Genomic DNA, 18,083 nt, shown 5'->3' with positions numbered 1-18,083 from the left:
AAATTCTCCTCCTCTCACCATTTCAATCCGATGCCATTTGGTGCACACCAACCCTGTGATTGAGCCGCAAATTCCAACCAATAGATCTCTTTGTTGGCTACGAACTGTACAAACCTCACTACCAGTTTGGCTTTGCCGATCCCTCAAATGATGCGCCTAAAAAACCCGTTTGCTACCACCTGACCGACAACTTCCATCATTTTCAAACTTTAATATCTGACCGACTCGGTGCCCGATTGACAAGCCGTAAACTCCCATGGCCTTTACTTGCTGCATATAATTCATACAAAACCTAGAAACGCTTCAAAAATCTTAGATGTCACATCTATTGATGCGACCAACCCGACACAGAACAGGGCCTGGACAAATCTTTACTTGCTAGTATCTTGACCTCCAAACTTTCAAACGACAATCTAAAAAGACCAGCAGGCTCCATAAATCAAGCACTACACACACATAGCTCCAAAATGACTTGGAATACCTGGAATCACCTTCTTTGTACATCTCAGATTTGCAAAAATACCTTCAACTTTGAATAGCCATGGCTTTCGCTTTGTAGCTCCGTTTGATGAGCCATTTGGAGTTGCTCCTTTAGCACTTCAAGATCTACATTTTTGAGCTAGAAACCATCACCTTGAGCCTCCTTCACCTACCACCTTGTCTGGCCCATCTTGTAGCCTTTAGGGTCTAAAAACCCACATAAAGCATATATCTCTGTTGCCAGCTATCTACCCAGGCTCTTCCCATATGTTCTAGCCCTCTGTCATGCATCTATAAGCATACAAATCACTACCTATGTCCTCTGCTAGGGTTGAAACACTTTGGGTGCACCAATGCCTACCAATGAAGACACACTCCACACAATTGATAGACAACACACCATCATGATTTTGCCCGTTTTTAGCAATCTTATAGCACACACCTCTCTTTCTTTCTCCCTCACACACAAATGGCCCAGGGGGCACACACAACTCGCACAATTGGCACCAAAAATTTTGAGGAAAGGAAATGCAAGAATGGGGAAAGGGGAAAGAAATGGCACAAGATTTGGCCATGGTTTGCTCCAATTATGACAAAAACACCGCTTACAAACACCATAAGACCTGCTACCATCAGCTCCATTGGTACAACCTCGAAGAGCATAATTTTTTTTTGGCAACCCTCAACTTCACACATTATGTCTATTTACAAGGCGGACATTGACGAAGCTCTTCACCAAGCGATGCACTACTTTCTCAAACAACGCCCAATGTTGAAAATTGATGATGATTTTAGTCTTCCACTTTACTTCATTTGTATGTTTGTACCCCAACATTAGATAAGATCCACAAGGAGTTTATCGGATTGGTCTCATGAGATATTTTGGCATTTTGAAGACATTAAATATATCATTTCATTTCATTTCTCTCTCTCTCTCTCTCTCCTTTCTTTATCCCTCTTTTTAACCTCTCTCTCTCTCTCACACACACACACACGCACGCGCGCACACACACACAAACACACAATGTGTGTGTGTGTGTGTGAGAGAGAGAGAGAGATAGAGAGAGAGAGAAAGAGAGAGAGGGGAAGGGAACATAAGAGAGAGGAGAGGGAGGGAGCATACCTCTCTCTCCCTCATCTCCTCGTGTGTGTGTGTGTGTGAGAGAGAGAGAGAGAGGGGGCGGGGGGGGGGGGGGGGGGCGGGGGGGAGGGAACATGAGAGATAACAGAGGGAGGGAGCATACTTGGCTCTCCCTCCTCTGCTCGTGTGTGTGTGTGTGGAGAGAGAGAGAAGGGGGGGGGAGGGGGAAGGGAACATGAGAGAAAGGAGAGGGAGGGAGCATACTTGGCTCTCCCTCCTCTCCTCGTGTGTGTGTGTGTGTGTGTGGGGGGGGGGGGGGGGGGGGGGGGGGGGGGGGGAGGAGGGGGGGGGGGGACACGTATACCTATTTTGCCGAGAGCACCGAAACTCAGATCTATAGATCTGAGTTTCTGGTGCTCTCAAATTATTTTTAAGGGTCGGCGTCGCGATGAACATCACTATAAGCTTCTCTATGAGCGTCTCTATAGTCTTTGTTACATAGCGATGCCTATAGCGAGGCCGAGCTTTTCCCAATCTGAGCGTCGCACTACGAGCATCGCTACATTAAAGACGTCTTGTAGTGCTTGTGTTTTACTTGAAATCGGGGAATCTTGTTGGGTCGTGATATCATTGTGGAAACTCACGGTATTTTTCAAAAAACTACCCTACAATATCTACTGCCTCTCACCTCATCCCATATTATCCGGGAGCAAAAATATGGTCCCGCAAGAGCAGATCTTTGGGAAAAATGTCTCCACAGTTGATAGAGGAAAAGTGTCATAACCAATAACAAGCAAGTGGATCATCCCCACTTTATGCAAGGACACCTACTGGTAGGCAACCACCCAACCGAAGACCTTTGTTTAAACCTAGTGGGGGGAGTAACATTCCATCATATTCAAACAATCCACAACCAATAGAGAAAGGCAAGACAGTGGTAGATGGGGATGGTTTCACGACTGCTACCCAGGAATTATTTAAATCAAGGGGCTTCTCCTTGGGGTATATCTCACATAATTATAATGAAGCCCTCATGGCGGACATGCCATCTCGTTAAACCTCAGTAGCCATAGAAAACATCATGTAAACCCATCAAGAGAGACATTGTACAATACAGTTCTTTGTGTTCCTTCAAGACTAGCTAGTGCAATGAAGATGAAAGATTCATGCACTAAGCAAACACTTAGCAAACACAACATGAATTATCCCCGTTCTCAGACCCAAGACCTCACACACCTTCGAAGATGGTGAGAGCTAGCGAGGTATGAGAGTAGATTGAGGGGAAGAAGGAGTATCTTACGAGAAAGATGTACATCTCCTCACATAATCACTCATATTAGCATAGCTTAGCTTAGTAATTAGCTTGGTAGAGGAGATGAACATGCATTGAAGCTTGGCTCTTGGTTGGATTTGCATCCACATGCCAAGAGTGTGTTGATGTAGGCTTCTATCTCACAAGCTTGGAGTAGGTGATGAGCTCTACATTAAATCTTGGGAAGAGATAGTCTTCTCTTTCTTCACACATGAGATTGTGTGAGTGTGTGTGTGATAATGCCTTACAAAAATCATCCCCCTCTCTCTCTTGGGCGAGCCCCCTTGCTATTTGCTCTTGCTCCAGCCTCATTGGATCTCCCCAAGTCAAGCCAATCACAATTAAGCAGCATAAGTGATAGCATTTTGACATGTGTTCCCCTTTCCCCTTTTGTGAGAGCTTTAGGTAATTAAATAATTAAACTAAACTCTCATTGGACCCCTTTGCCTCCTGGCCAATAGGAATCAGGCAAGCCATTGGGCTCCTGAATGCTCATTGGACCCCTTGGGAGACTGCCCAATAGTCTTCTAGAAGACTTAATTCTCATTGGTTTCTTTTATCAAATGTTTTTAAATTAATTAAACTAGATTTACTCTAGCTTAATTCTCATTGGTCCACTTCAAGGGTCATCCAATAGAAATTGGGCACACCTTGTGGGCATCTGGCCTAGGGAGATGACATGTGTCCCTCATTCCCTTTGTGTAAAGGGAGCCTGTGTGTGTGTGTGTGTGTGTGTGGCTTTCTCTCTCATCCCCTAGAAGAAGGGCGCACCCCCTCCCATGTAGGGATATGTGTTGACTTTGGAGAGCACACAAAGCATCCAATTTCCCCCTAAGCTTTAACCCTTTGGACACAACCTTTGAATTTTGGAACCTTAGCATGTTGGAAGTCTTAATGGGCTGAACCTTAGGGTCTTTTTAGCCCATTGTTGCACATGGCTATTTTGCAGATGGCCCCCCCTTTGGATCCCTATTTTCCCTCCTTTGGATCCCTACTGTGGCCAGTCTGCTAGCTTAACCAATATTCTAGCCTTTTCTCCCCTGGCACTTCCCCACATTAAATGATCAGTTTAATATGAGAAAATCATTTAGGAGAATTAGATTTTGATTATTATGAAATTACCTCTCTCTTGAAATCATAGTCGTCCTCGACTATGGTGTAGAGAAGATAAAGCATATTCATGAGTCCTTTTCTTAGCGGGTAGGGGATCCCTATGTTACCCTACGACATCATTCCACAATGGATGACTAGTCCATTTGGCACTTGAGAGCCTGAGGCTGCCGCAAGCATGTCTGCACATTAGTCCTATCAGTCTTCCATAGTAGAGTGACAAGCTCTACTTGGTGTTTGGGAGACGTCGTCTCCACAAACTTGATCTAAGCATGCATACTACTTCATTTTTGTGCACAATGAAGAAAAAGAAAGTCTTATAAGACAAAAACTTTGTTCATTTTTAACATTTTATACATTTGCTTACTCTTGGGAAGCATTGTAAGCATTGACAAGGTTTAGGTTATCCTTTAATTGTATGCCTTGCATCCATCTAGCATCTTCAAAAGGATAATTCTTAAACTTAATAAGATATCGTCGGAGAGTCTTACTGCCTCTTAGTACCTTGTCTTCATGTCGGGCTGCAGCACCTCCTCTTGATCCTCGATCTCTGGTGGGTCTTCAATAGTTGGTTCTTGAGGTGGCTCTCCTTTGTAAGGCTTTAATAGGCTCACATGAAAAGCATTGTGTATGAGCCAATGATTGGGCAACTTGAGTTGGTAGGCCATCTCATTGATTGGCCTAAGAATCTGAAAGGAACCATAGTACCTTTTTGCTAGTTTAGCATAGTACTTTTGGTGCCCGTACGATTCTTGCCCGTCGTGTGCCTTAATCGAGCCTTGGGAAACTTTAACAAGACCCAATCATTTTCTTTAAAGGCTTGGGCTCCTCTGTGCTTGTCAGCAGCAACCTTTTGCCTTTGCTGTGAGATAGAGAGCATCCTTAATCTTTTGGAAAGATTATTGTAGGTCTCAGCTATACTCATCTGTAGCGAAGATCTTCCCATGTACCTTAAGTAGCAAGTGACTTTTTGATCTCCCCTCAATTACCTCGAAAGGTGCATTTCCCGTGGAAGTATGTACAGTGTTATTGTAAGCATACTCCACTAAGGGTAAGTACTTCTCCCATAGGGATCTTTGATCTACTTCCGTTACATGGGTTTTTAGTAGATCGAGAATGGTTAGGTTAGCTATTTCACTTTGACCATCCGTTTGTGTATGATGGCCGAAGAGAAGTTTAGCCTTGTTCCTAAATTCTGAAAGAGACCCTTCCATAAATTACTGGTCATTCTAGGATCTCTATCTGACACTATGGACAGTGGAAAGCCATGGTACTTGAAAATTTGTGAAATGAAGATGGTTGCCATTTGATGGGCTTTGATAGTCTTTTTGATAGGTATAAAATGAGCTTGTTTACTGAACCTGTCTACTATCGTCCATATTCCCGTATTCCCATGGATAGACTTAGGCAATCCAAAGATAAAATCCATTGATATCGTTTCCCATGTTGAATTAGGGCTTGGCAAGGGTTGAAGAAATCCAAGTTGCTTCCCTCTATCAAATTTTGTCTTTTGGCATACCACACATTTAGAAACATACTCTTTTATGTTCACTTTCATGGTAGGCCAATAGAAATATGTTTTAATTCCCTTCAAGGTAGACTGAATCCCTCTATGCCCCGCATAAGGTGGAGCATGAGATTCATACATTACTTTCTCACGTAGTGAGTTAGTAACGCATAGTCTATTGCCATAGAGAAGATAACCATCTTGTAAAGTAAATGGTTCTTCTTTCTTCCCTAATGCAAGGGCTGAAATCAAATCTCTAAAATCGGGATCAATAGCAAACTCATCTATCATTGAAGATAGATTATTGTGAGTTGATATGGAAACTGCATTCACTCTCAGCCATCTTGAGAGTGCATCGGCTACTTGATTATGCTTGCCAGCAATGTGAGCAATATGAAAATCAGATTGAGAAAGAAAACTTTCCCACCTCATTTGTTTGTCGGAGAGCTTGGTCTGCGTCATGAAGTACTTAAGACTTTGGTGATCCGTTCGCAGAATGAAAGGAGTCCCCAATAAATAGTGCTTCCATGAGTCTAAGGCATGTAGAACTGCAAGGAGTTCCTTTTCATATATGCCTAAAGCTTGCTCAATAGGGTCGAGCCTTCGACTCTCATAGCCTATGGCATGCCCTTCTTGGAGCAAAACAGCTCCAAGGCAATCACCACAAGCATCACATTGGACCTCAAATGGTTTTGAGAGATCCGGTAGTGTAAGCACAGGTTGAGAGATAAGCTTTTCTTTAAGCTTTTCGAAAGCATTGTTCTCCTTAGCAAACCATGTATACCTAGTGCTTTTGTTTGTTAGGTCATGTAATGGTCCCGCAATTTGTGAGAACTTTTCTATGAAGCCTCTATAGTATGCAAACATACCTATAAAGCTTCTTAGTTCATGAAGATTCCTTGGTTTAGGCCATTCTTTTATTACCTCTAGCTTTGATGGATCCATTTGGATGCCATCTTGAGAGATAATGTGACCTAAATACTGAATCTATTGCAAGAAAAATTCACTTTTCTTTCCATTAACATAAAGTTTATTCTCTCTCAAAACTTGAAATATTACCTGGAGGTGTTCGTCTAATGAATTAGAGTAGATGATAATATCATCAAAGAACACTCCAGTGAAGGTTCAAGGAGGCCTGAACAGCTTCTCCATCAAGAGGTTGAATGTGGTTGGTGCATTGGTCAGGCCAAAAGGCATGACAATGTATTCATAAAGACCAAATGTGGTGTGAAATGTGGTCTTTACAATGTCTTGATCAACTATCCTTATTTGATGATAGACACTTTTTAGGTCAATCCTACTGAAGCAGGTCGATCCTTGTGGCTTATCAGATAGGTCTTCTACGCGTGGAACGGAAAACCTATTCTTGATAGTGATCCTATTTAGTGCTCTGTAGTCGACACACATACGATATGTGCCGTCTTTCTTTTGCACTAATACCACAGGTGACAAAAATGGAGATGAGCTAGGCCTAACCATGCCCTTCTCAACTAACTCATGCACTTGCCGCATAATCTCCTCTTGTTGAGCTTGAGAAACTGTATAAGTAGGTTTGTTAGGCGGTGAAATTCCTGGAAGAAGCTCAATTGCATGGTCATCATTATCGAGGAATCCCAATCCTTGAGCGAGTACTTACGCGTGCACAAGAAACCGAGCGAGCGTATACAATGAAAAATACTTGATCAAGACATCAATCATTACTCTATAGAGGGTAGTGTAGCAAAGTAAACAAAAAACCCAACATAACCTTGGCACAACCCCCCTAAGGTTCAACCTGGATGCGGGGTATTTTTTGCAGCCCCAAAAACATGGTGGGGCAACCCCATGCATAATATCATGTGAGCCATCATTAATGAATCATACATACCTGGTTCAATTCTTCTAATTGCCCATACCGTCTTTGTTGCAACCTGTACTTTGGGCCAAAATTGTGTGTATCCCTATGTGCAGATGCATATCCTCTCCGACCAATGGGTTCAATGACTGTAACAGACTCATGCTTATAGGTATCCTCCTCCAATACCACACTTACGTCCACAAAGATTAGCTATCCTCCTCCAATATCACACTTACCTCCTCAAAGATTAGCCTCTTCTTCTTCACAACTTTCTCCCTTATATTTGAAATATTCATCTCTTGACTTTACAAACCCATTTTTTCCATCGCGATAATTTTTCACTAGTTTTGTAAAAATCTAAGAGGGACTTTTCCTTCTCCTCTTGCTCTCAAGCTGCATTTTTTGCTTCAAGGACTTCCCGTGTGTGTGTGTGTGTGTGTGTGAGAGAGAGAGAGAGAGAGAGAGAGAGAGAGAGAGAGAAAGAGAGAGAGAGAGAGAGAGAGAGAGAGAGAGAGAGAGAGAGAGAGAGAGAGAGAGAGACTATGAGGCACAACAAGGTGAGTACAAATCTCATGATGTGATTCCATTCAGGAGGTAGAGTGGTAAAGTGGTTTGCATCTTAGATTCCAAAGAATCTTAGGGAAAAAGCAATTTTGTCTAAATGTTGCGGAATATGTTCTGACAATTCAATGAAAACCGTCAAAAGGAAGAATCTTGTACATATGCCTTTGTGAAGATCAGCATATCGCTTGCTCCTGGTGCCCACAATTTATATTGCCACTCATGCATGGTCCACGTTTGTCCCAGCGCCTACATTTTATATAACAACTCTCTCTCTCTCTCTCTCTCTCTCTCTCTCTCTCTCTCTCTCTCTCTCTCTCTCTCTCTCTCTCTCTCTCTCAAGAGTAGTTGCAAAGGGTATGCCTTTCTTCATATCACTGTTCAAGAAAAATCATTTTTCCAAACATACAAAATTCCCTACCTTGAATTTAGCAAGAGAAAACTTTAGAAAATTAGGTTTATTTTGAGGCCTTTTACACTTGCCCTCAACTGGCATTTTTGACTAAGTAGATATTGTTGTATCGTAGTCACACTCAAGTAGTACAACTTTTGGAATATTAAAGGGACAAGACCTACTGGATATACCCTCAGTCCATCCGTTTTTATTACACAAAATCTTGATAAATTCCAATTGCATGGTTGAATTGATGCAAAGCTCCCCTGCAGCAATGGACTTCGATCTTGATACCTTTTGGACTCTAGAGCTAAGCTAATCGAGCGCAAAGGCATAGCTGCTGCATAGTACGAACTCACTTAAAGAAAAACTCATCGCAAGCCACCTGCAGCCTTGCTGCACATCGTCCAGCATATGGCACATGCCACCATGCTTCATATCCTCGGTCGCTAGCTTTGCCAGATTACCCACGTGCCCCCAGGTCGCCATCCTGTATCCTCCCCTTCTTCACTATAGTCTGCGTATCCAATCGGCAACACCTCTAGGCTCTCTCTCATGGTAGAGAGAAAGACAACATCCTTCAAATCAGTAAACTTAGTTTCAAGAGAGAGAGAGAGACAGAGAGAGATTCTAGATTGCTATCTCCCTTGCATCAAAAGTCTGACTCCCTTGCAACCTTGTTCTCACACATCCATCTACAATCTGTGTGCGCGTGCGTCTGTGTTTTTTCCTTAGGGCGGGAAGGAGACAAAGATGGGAGCTCAGTGGAATCACAATAGCAGGAAGGGTGAAGCATGAAACGGCTTGGGAGGCAGGTTGATAGGCGTGCAGGAAGGGAGGGGAAAGTATGCAGTGGGTTGGGAGGCAGGTTGCGAGACTTGGATGCAAGGCTCTTCTCTGCTTGATTGTGAGAGCTTAGAGCTCAAATGGAGTGCTGCAGATTGGCGCCTCGCAGCAGGAGTGCAACACGCACAGCTTTCAGCATGACGAGCTTGCAGGTATTAAAAATGCGGCATCCCGGCAGGGATTATTGTTGCAAAGGGTGGTGTATGACAGGAGGAGGCAAGGAGGGCAGAAGGCGGAGAGGGCGACTGTAGGATGAAGAGAGTCGACGATGACGATAACTTTTCCTACTTCAAGGAGCGCGCGCCGGCGCGCGGTCGAACAGAGTCTCCCAAAAACTGATTTTATAAAACTTGACAAGACTTTATTTTTTTTCCCAAAGCAGTGTTCGAGAAAAATATGTCTCAGCATAATACGTTTTCAACTTCAAAAATGCCAGTTGAAGGCAAGGAAAAGGGAGAAATTATTCCTTAAAATAGAGAAAATTTCAAAACTGCCGGTTGAAGGCAAGGAAAAGGGAGAAACTCCACCCAAAATAGAGAAAATTAGTGTAAAACCCGAAAAATAAAACTATTTTTCTAAGATTTCCTCTTGGAAAATTCAAGAAAGGGAATTTTGTATGTTTGGAAAAATGATTTTTTCTTTACACTGGACCAAAACAACACATTCCCCAAAATGTAACACCTCAAAAAGTTTGAATATACCTACTTTTTTTGGAGAGTCGTGTGCACGCCGACGTGCGGTCCTTGCAGCAAGTAATGAAATATTGCAAACTTTGATTCTCGCCCTTGCTATATAGTACTTGGTGCAAAGTTTGACACCCACGAGCTCGTCCATCCTCGTTGTAGGTTGTTTCCTCTCTCTCTCTCTCTCTCTCTCTCTCTCTCTCTCTCTCTCTCTCTCTCTCTCTCTCTCTCTCTCTCTCTCTCTCTCTCTCTCTCAGCCCACTTTAGCCCAAATGGATGCTAAGCACTCAACGAAGAGAAAGAGCCCGTGGAAAATGCCGCTATAGAGGAAGGTGATGATGCAAGATCTGCAATTGAGGAGGAAGACACAGGTGCCGCATCATCAAGCTTGATGCCCTTGCTGTCAGTATTGGCAAGGAGAATGAGAATGTTCTCATTGACCTAAAGGCCAATTAGCTATACCAATTTGATAAGGACGACAACCAGTGGAAAGAGAGAGGTATGAGGCAGGTAAAGCTACTCTAGCATAAGAAGACCAAAAACGTTCGATTGGTCATGAAATCTATGCAAATCACACAATCGTTCCCTTCTATAAGTTGCTTGTAGGAACATGAGGGTAGTGACAAGGCTTGGGTGTGGCATGCTTCTGATTTTGCAGAAGGAGAGTTAAAAGATGAAATGTTTTGCATTTTCTTTGTTGGGAGTGTGGAACACGCTCAAGCATTTACAAAAAGCTTTTGAGGCTGCTCAAAAGGAGATGTCAGGCACCCCAAGGAGGTGGGCGAGTTTATTGAGGGGCTAAAAGTTGGCGACAAGGAGGCCAATAGTGAATAAGTGGAGGAGGAACTTTGCCACTGGCCATCCTTACTCGGGCCATGACACCCAGCCTCAATGCAGAGTTACTCGGGCCATCATTGAGTACTACCATAATTGCGATGATGTCCAACTACATGACGGGCACTGACTAGAGATGGAGATCATATCGCTAACCATGCAGGATACGTAGAGAGAAACAATGTAGCAGTGATGCCTATATATGAGTCCCTCACCTTGCGCGATGCTGAGGTTGAGCCACGTTGCAATGTGCAACATCAATGCTTGTGAGGCCCAATGCTGTGCGACATTGCAAAGGTAGAAAACACCTGAACACCTTTCACTTGTACATGAAATGAAATGTAAAATCAATAGTAAACATAGCACAACATGGGTAGATGCCATTTAGATATTCGCTCGGGTTTTAGTTCGCTCGAGAAAGCTTGCTAGGGTGATGGTAAGACTCAACATTACCTCGTTTAGGAGGTAGCTCACAAGGGATGTCGTCAATAAAAACATCTTGAAATCCCTTGAGAAAATTGGATAACTCTAGTTCCTTTTGGTTTCTTTTATTTTCTTTTGCTAAAGCAGTAGGTTCATTTTGAGAATCTTTAACAAAAATCATGTACATGGAAATAAAGCTCTTTATTGACTTGTTGAAAGCTGGTGTATGTAAAATGGGAATAGTGTTACCCATTTCCTTAGCATCTATATACATGTCTTTTTCCCTGAACTTAAAGGAGATTCTCCTTTCAGGAAATTTAACATTGGCAGCCAGGTGGTCAAACCATGGTGCCCCTATGACTACATCCTCATGCTTGAGAGGAGAGATAAAGAAGTCCTCTTTGTCCACATAGCTTTGAACATGAAGCCTCAATGTCCCGATTAAGGGAGTGACTGAAGCTTCTTGCTCCTTGAAAGCACTGTCTGCGGGTAGGACATCTCCCATCTCGTAAGCTTGTATGCCTAGCTTGGTGGTCAACTCTATAGATATAAAATTGTGAGTAGAACTAGGGTCAAAGAGAATAAAAGCATGATGTTCTCTTACCTTTCCCCAAGCATGGCATAGAGGAGATCCTTTGTGATGAGTTTGGTGAGTCTCCTCCTCTTGGATTTCAACCAAGGAAGCTCTAGGAGGATCTTGGCGGTTGTTCTTTTGGGGACAAGCGCGGTACGCATGCCATTGTTCGCCGCACTTGAAACACCGGTTATCCTTATGATAACGCTCAAGCTCTTCAGGAGAGAGTTTGTTCTTACCTTTGTAAACTCCCTTCTCTTTAGATTTGTTGGAGTTGGCCTTAGGAGACTTGTGGAGATTGTCCTTCCCCTTGGGCTCGTTGGAACCCTTGTTTTCCGTGGGCTTATTATTTCTTTTAGCCCCCATTTGGAAATTGATTCAAGAGGCCACCATAGTATGGTGTATTACCGCCGATATGGTACGTGGCCTTTGGGAGTTGACATACTCCGCCATTTCTTCGGTTAAGCCCGCACAAAATTGTTGCTTTTGCTCTCCAAAATCCAACTTTTTGAAGACAGTGGCTTTGAGTTGTAGGTCCCAAAACTTGTCTACATATTTGTGGATGGATTCATAGGGAAAGAGCTTTAAGCTTCGCCATTGGGTGAGTACTTTGTCTTTGGCATCGTTGGCCAAAAACTGCTTCATAATGGAAGCTCTTAAAGCTTTCCATGTTCGTGGAGATTCACCATTGGCTCATAGGTTGGACCACCATTTCTTGGCAAGTGCATAGCTACATGGCGTAGCTTAGAGGACTTCGTGAAGCCCTCATCTCCAAACATCGCATCAAATTGCTAGATAAAGGCCAAGACTTTGTCCGTAGCACCAAAGGTTCCATCATAGGTAAGGAAAGAGATGCTCTTCCCTCCCTCTTTGAACTTCTTCAGCTTGGATGACCTCTTCCATGTTGCATAGGATTTCCTATGGCCTCTTCTTTTTGATGGTTCAAAGGTTGCACCATCACTTTCTTCAGAAGGTGAAGAATTTGCAGAAGGTGGAGAAGAGGGTGACCTCTTTCTCGCCTTTTTCTTGTCTTGATCTTCGTTGTCTTCACCATCACTTTCATAAGAGGAAGAGAATGAAGAAGATGGAGAAGAGGTTTTCCTCTTTCTCTCCTTTTTCTTATCTTGCTTTTTACCATCCCTCTTTGAATTATGGCGTGGAGAAGAGTGTGATGGTCTTCTCCGCTTTGGTGGTGATGAAGAGCGTTTAGCCTGCCGTCTTCGTGGAGCCATCTCCGCCGAGGTGACGGGAGACTCACTTCTTTCTCGTTCCTTCGGTGGAGGCTCTTGAGTTCTCCTTTGAGAAGGAGATGCATCATCGAGAAGTAAATTCTTGAGCCCTTTGTATGGATTCTCTTATTCTTCCCGAATCGGAGTGAGACCTCTTTTGGGAGTCTCACAAGGAGGCTTCCTAGGTGTTCTCTCATCATGGTGATGAGCTTGGAGAATCCCGTGAGCACGAAGCTGCCGTTGTAGTTCACTTTGGAAAGATGGATTTCCCATGGCTTGTTGAAGCCTAGAAACAAGATAGTTAACAAGCATCGAAGCATCATTAGTAGCTTGTTCATTAGCAAAATCAAAGTTATCAACATTAATTTCACTCTCTTTACTATTGTTAACCATTCTAACAACTTTTAGGTGTACTTTGGCACTTCAAGCCCTAGTTGCTACTCCTCTTTACCCCTTTAGAAAAAGCACTTAAGCTACTCTACCTGTGGCTCGAATACCATTAATTGCAAGGAATAGAAAAGAGGGTATTTCAACACCGAAACAACACGGGCTCCTGTCAAGCTTCTAATAGCTCAATAGTGGTTAAGCCATAGGCAAGCCCCATAGGACTCCACTATTAAGACCATAGCTCTCGACGGTGATGCCCCATTAACTGCATGAAGGCAGGTGCACTGCAAGGCTGAAAAATCCCTATTCTACTTACTCACAGGCAATTAATAATACCAACCATTTATAGCTAGCTTCAGGACCTCCCTTCTTGAGCAAGAAAAGAGAAACCTTGTGCTCTGATAACAATGTAACATTTAATGGCCTAAAAACTTGTGTGTAGCTGAAGTTAGCATGAACATAGTCGGCATTTCATTAGAATAGATTCCTAATGAGAATTACAAGAGTGCTTGGGTGGAGAGAGCAACAAAAATCCTAACACCTAGTTAGATAGTATGAACAATACTTTAAAAAGAGAGAGAAATTAAGCTATTGACAACAGTTGAGGACTGGATTTTCATGGAGCCTGTCCCCCCTACAAAAGGATTTGTATTATGGTTTCTCCCATCAAGAGAGACATTGTACAATACAGTTCTTTGTGTTCCTTCAAGACTAGCTAGTGCAATGAAGATGAAATCTTCATGAACTAAGCAAAACACTTAGCAAACACCATCAATTATCCCCGGTCTCAGACCCAAGACCTCACACACCTTCGAAGATGGTGAGAGCTAGCAGGGTATGAGAGTAGTTTGAGAGGAAGAAGGAGTATCTTACGAGAAAGATGTACATCTCCTCACATAATCACTGATATTAGCTTACCTTAGCTTAGTAATTAGCATGGTAGAGGAGATGAGCATGAATTGAAGCTTTCCTCTTGGTTGGATTTGCATCCACATGCCAAGATTGTGTCGATGTAGGCTTCTATCTCACAAGCTTGGAGTAGGTGAAGAGCTCTCCATTAAAGCTTGGGAAGAGATAGTCTTCTCTTTCTTCACACATGAGATTGTTTGAGTGTGTGTGTGATAATGACTTGCAAAAATCAGCCCTCTCTCTCTCTTGGGCAAGCCCTCTTGCTATTTGCTCTTGCTCTACCCTCATTGGACCTCCCCAAGTCAAGCCAATGACAATTAAACAACATAAGTGATAGCCTTCTGACATGTGTCCCCCTTTCCCCTTTTGTGAGATCTTTAGGTAAATTAATAATTCAACTAAACTCTCATTGGACCCCTTTGCCTCCTAGCCAATAGAAATCAGGCAAGCCATTGGGCTGCTGAATGCTCATTCGACCCCTTGGGAGACTGTCCAATAGTCTTCCAGGAGACTTAATTTTCATTGGTTCTATTTATTAAGTGTTATTTAATTAATTAAACTAGATGTACTCTAGCCTAATTCTCATTGGTCCACCTCCAAGTCCATCCAATAGGAATTGGGCACACCTTGTGGGCATCTGGCCTAGGGAGCTGACATGTGTCCCTCATTCCCTTTGTGTAAAGGGAGCTTGTGTGTGTGTGTGTGTGGCTTTCTCTCTCATCCCCTACAAGAAAGGCTCTCCCCCTCCCAAGTAGGGATTGCAAAGACTTTTTTGGACACACACAAAGCATCCAATTCCCCTAGGGTTGACCTTTGGACACAACCTTTGAATTTTGGAACCTTAGCATTTTGGAAGTCTTAATGGGCTGAACCTTAGGGTCGTTTTAGCCCATTGTTGCACATGGCTCTTTTGCAGATGGCCCCCCCTTTGGATCCCTATTTTCCCTCCTTTGGATCCCTATTGTGGCAGGTCTGCTAGCTTAACCAATATTCTAGCTTTTTCTCCCCTAGCACTTCCCCACATTAAATGATCAGTTTAATATGAGAAAATCATTTAGGAGAATTAGATATTGATTATTATGACATACCATCGTATAAATGTGGTAGTGATGTGTGTGAATGCACTTAGGACAGCCATGGCATTTTTTCCCTCTCTAGGAGGTTTTTTCCCCCGTGCATTGTATATACGTCCATTCATTCTAGGGGTATCTATCTTTCCATTTCACACTAAGTAATATACTCTGTGTTGTGTTCCTTGAGCTTCCTTTGTATTCTCTAAGTTGTGTGCATTCCACTGCAACCCTAATTCCAACAATTGGTATCAGAGCATGTTGCGTCCTCCCAAGCTTAGTTGCCAACAGCTCCAGCACATGCCTGCTCACTTTCTCCAATTTCAGTGAGCTTTGGCAAGCATTCACCAAAGTATTCGCTTTGGCCAGCGTTCGCAGGTTGACAGAATTTTTGGGATAGATCTTAAAGCTTAGTCTACCCGGATTTTTGATTCGCGTTCGTTTTGACCTCCATTAAATGGTGTTGATGAGAGGAAAAAGAGGTCTCTTATGAAGATGGCACGATGTATGGTTAAGAGTCAAGCTTTACCACATTCATTTTGGCTCGAGACTGTCATGTGTGCCACTTATGTACTCAGCAAGTGTCCTGCAAAAGCATTGTAGTCTATGACTCCATATGAAGCATGGCATGATAGAAATCCATCTATTAAGCACATGTATGTTTTTGGCTGTTTGGCGTATGCTTTGGTGCCACAAATACGGCGCAGAAAATTGGATGATAAGGCTATCAAATGTATTTTTGTTGGTTATAGTGCTGAAAGAAAAGGTTACAAGTTGTATCATCCACAAAGAAAGCATTCTGTTCAACCCTTGCTGTCATGTACTAGAGATAGCAATGTAAGCTCACAAGACATTTATGAAACTTTGTTGCCTCTTTTCAGTGGTGGAAGTTCAAATGTAAACTCCAATAAGGAAAATGTATAGCCTATGGGGGTTTCAAAAAATGTTATACGTCATCCTATTACTGATGCAGATGTACATGATGTACTTGATGAGGAAAGGGCTCACAATGAGCAGGATAGAGGTATGCCAAAATGGATGGTGCATACATTGCATGATAGTAAATTGGATGCACCTTTGTCTAGTCGCACTTGTTCAGGCTCTCGCCATGCATCTTATGCATCAGATTGTTATTCTTTTGCTATGTCTAGCTTACATTGTGTTGAGGAACCTCTGTATTTTGATGAAGCACATAATTAAAAAAATTAGAGAACTGCCATGCAATTAGAATATGATGCACTTATAGAAAATGACACATGGACTTTATGTGATTTGCCTTCTGGAAAAAGGCAATTGGAACAAAGTGGGTTTACAAGTTAAAACACAAGCCGGATGGTGAGATTGATCGCTATAAGGCTCAACTTGTTGCAAAGAGTTATGCACAACAAAAAGGTATAGATTATGAAGAGACTTTTGTCCCCAATTGTTCTATGACCATTGTGCATTTTTTATGTGCATTTGGCAACTCATTTTGGTTGGGATGTACATCAATCCGACATTGTTACTGCTTTGTTGAATGGTGACATATTTGAGGAACTTTTTGTAACGCAGCCTCGCGGTTTTGTCAAGAAAGGACAAGAGGATAAGGTGTGAAAATGTAGCAAATCTTTGTATGGATTGAAGCAATCTCCTCATGCTTGGTATGAGAAGACTGACACTCATTTGATCAAACAAGGCTTTCGTAACAGTCCAATAGAAAGCACATTGTATGTCAAGCACGAGGGCAATGTACTTCTCATTCTTGTTCTTTATGTGGATTATTTGTTGATCATTGGTCCCAATGAGGCACATATTGTTGAATTCAAGGCTGATTTGAATGCTACTTTCAAGATGAAAGATTTGGGGTTGTTGCATAATTACTTGGGCATGCAGTTTAAGCAGTGTGATGGTGGTATTGCCTTGTGTCAAAGAACCTACATAGAGACATTGCTATGTAAGTTTGGACTTGAGGATTGCAAACCTATTGCTACTCCCATGGAAGCTGGTTTGAAGTTAAGTCTACATGATGTTGGTGATCCTGTTGATGTCACTCTTTACCAAAATTGTTGTTGGCTACCTCATCTATGTATGCAACACGAGGTTGGATATTCAGTTTGCAGTCTCACAGTTCAGCAGATTGATGCATATCCCAGGGTCTAAGCATTGGTAGTACTTCAGAAGGATTTTCCACTACTTGAGTGGCACTTTATATCTTGGCTAGTTTTATCCCAAGGGGGGATCATTTACGCCAGACTTACATGCTTTTTTGAACTCAGAATGGGCTGGTTGTTTTGACACGCAGGTGTTCACAAGTGGTTTTTATTTCATGCTCGGTAGTTCATGTACATCATGGTTGAGAAAGAAGAAATTTATTGTGGCCACTTCTAGTTGTGAGGCTGAGTATAGGGCAGTCTTCACAACTACGGTTGAGTGTGTATGGCTCAGATGCATTATCGCTAATTTGGGTGTTCGACAGGACACTGCCAACACTATCTTGCTTCCACAACTCTGATGTATATTGAGATTGTATAAAAATATAAACTATATAATTCTTATGTACAGCCCTAGAAAGGGATCTAAAAGTATCCAAGTCATCAAGGTGCTACCCAAACTTTTATGCATCGTATCCAATGGTTGATTTTTTGGCATAATATAGAGAAGGTATGTGGTATTAACAAGCCTTATGTGGAGCTCCTAAGGCCCATTGACACCAAAAAATTTATATAGAGCCCGGGGCACCTTCATTAATATGCAAATACCTAGCTGACGCATCATCAACTTGCTGCATAGACACAGAGCCTTCATCTTTCACGAGGAAGGCATTGTCTTTGAGGATGCGACTCCTGATCTTGGGCTGTCCCGTAGTC

The 18,083-nt window shown here is 42.6% G+C and overlaps 1 pseudogene; it reads left to right on the top strand.

The window, feature by feature from the left end:
- The first annotated feature begins 9,076 nt into the window (after positions 1-9,076).
- LOC147423569 (ran-binding protein 1 homolog b-like) lies at positions 9,077-10,690 on the top strand (annotated as a pseudogene).
- Positions 10,691-18,083: the final 7,393 nt, after the last annotated feature.

The sequence above is a fragment of the Adiantum capillus-veneris genome, chromosome 26, assembly GCF_014529385.1.
Source record: "Adiantum capillus-veneris isolate H3 chromosome 26, ASM1452938v2, whole genome shotgun sequence".
NCBI classification, from domain to species: Eukaryota; Viridiplantae; Streptophyta; class Polypodiopsida; order Polypodiales; family Pteridaceae; genus Adiantum; species Adiantum capillus-veneris.
The sequence above is the reverse complement of the archived record's forward strand: the minus strand, read 5'-3'. Positions and strand labels throughout refer to the sequence as shown.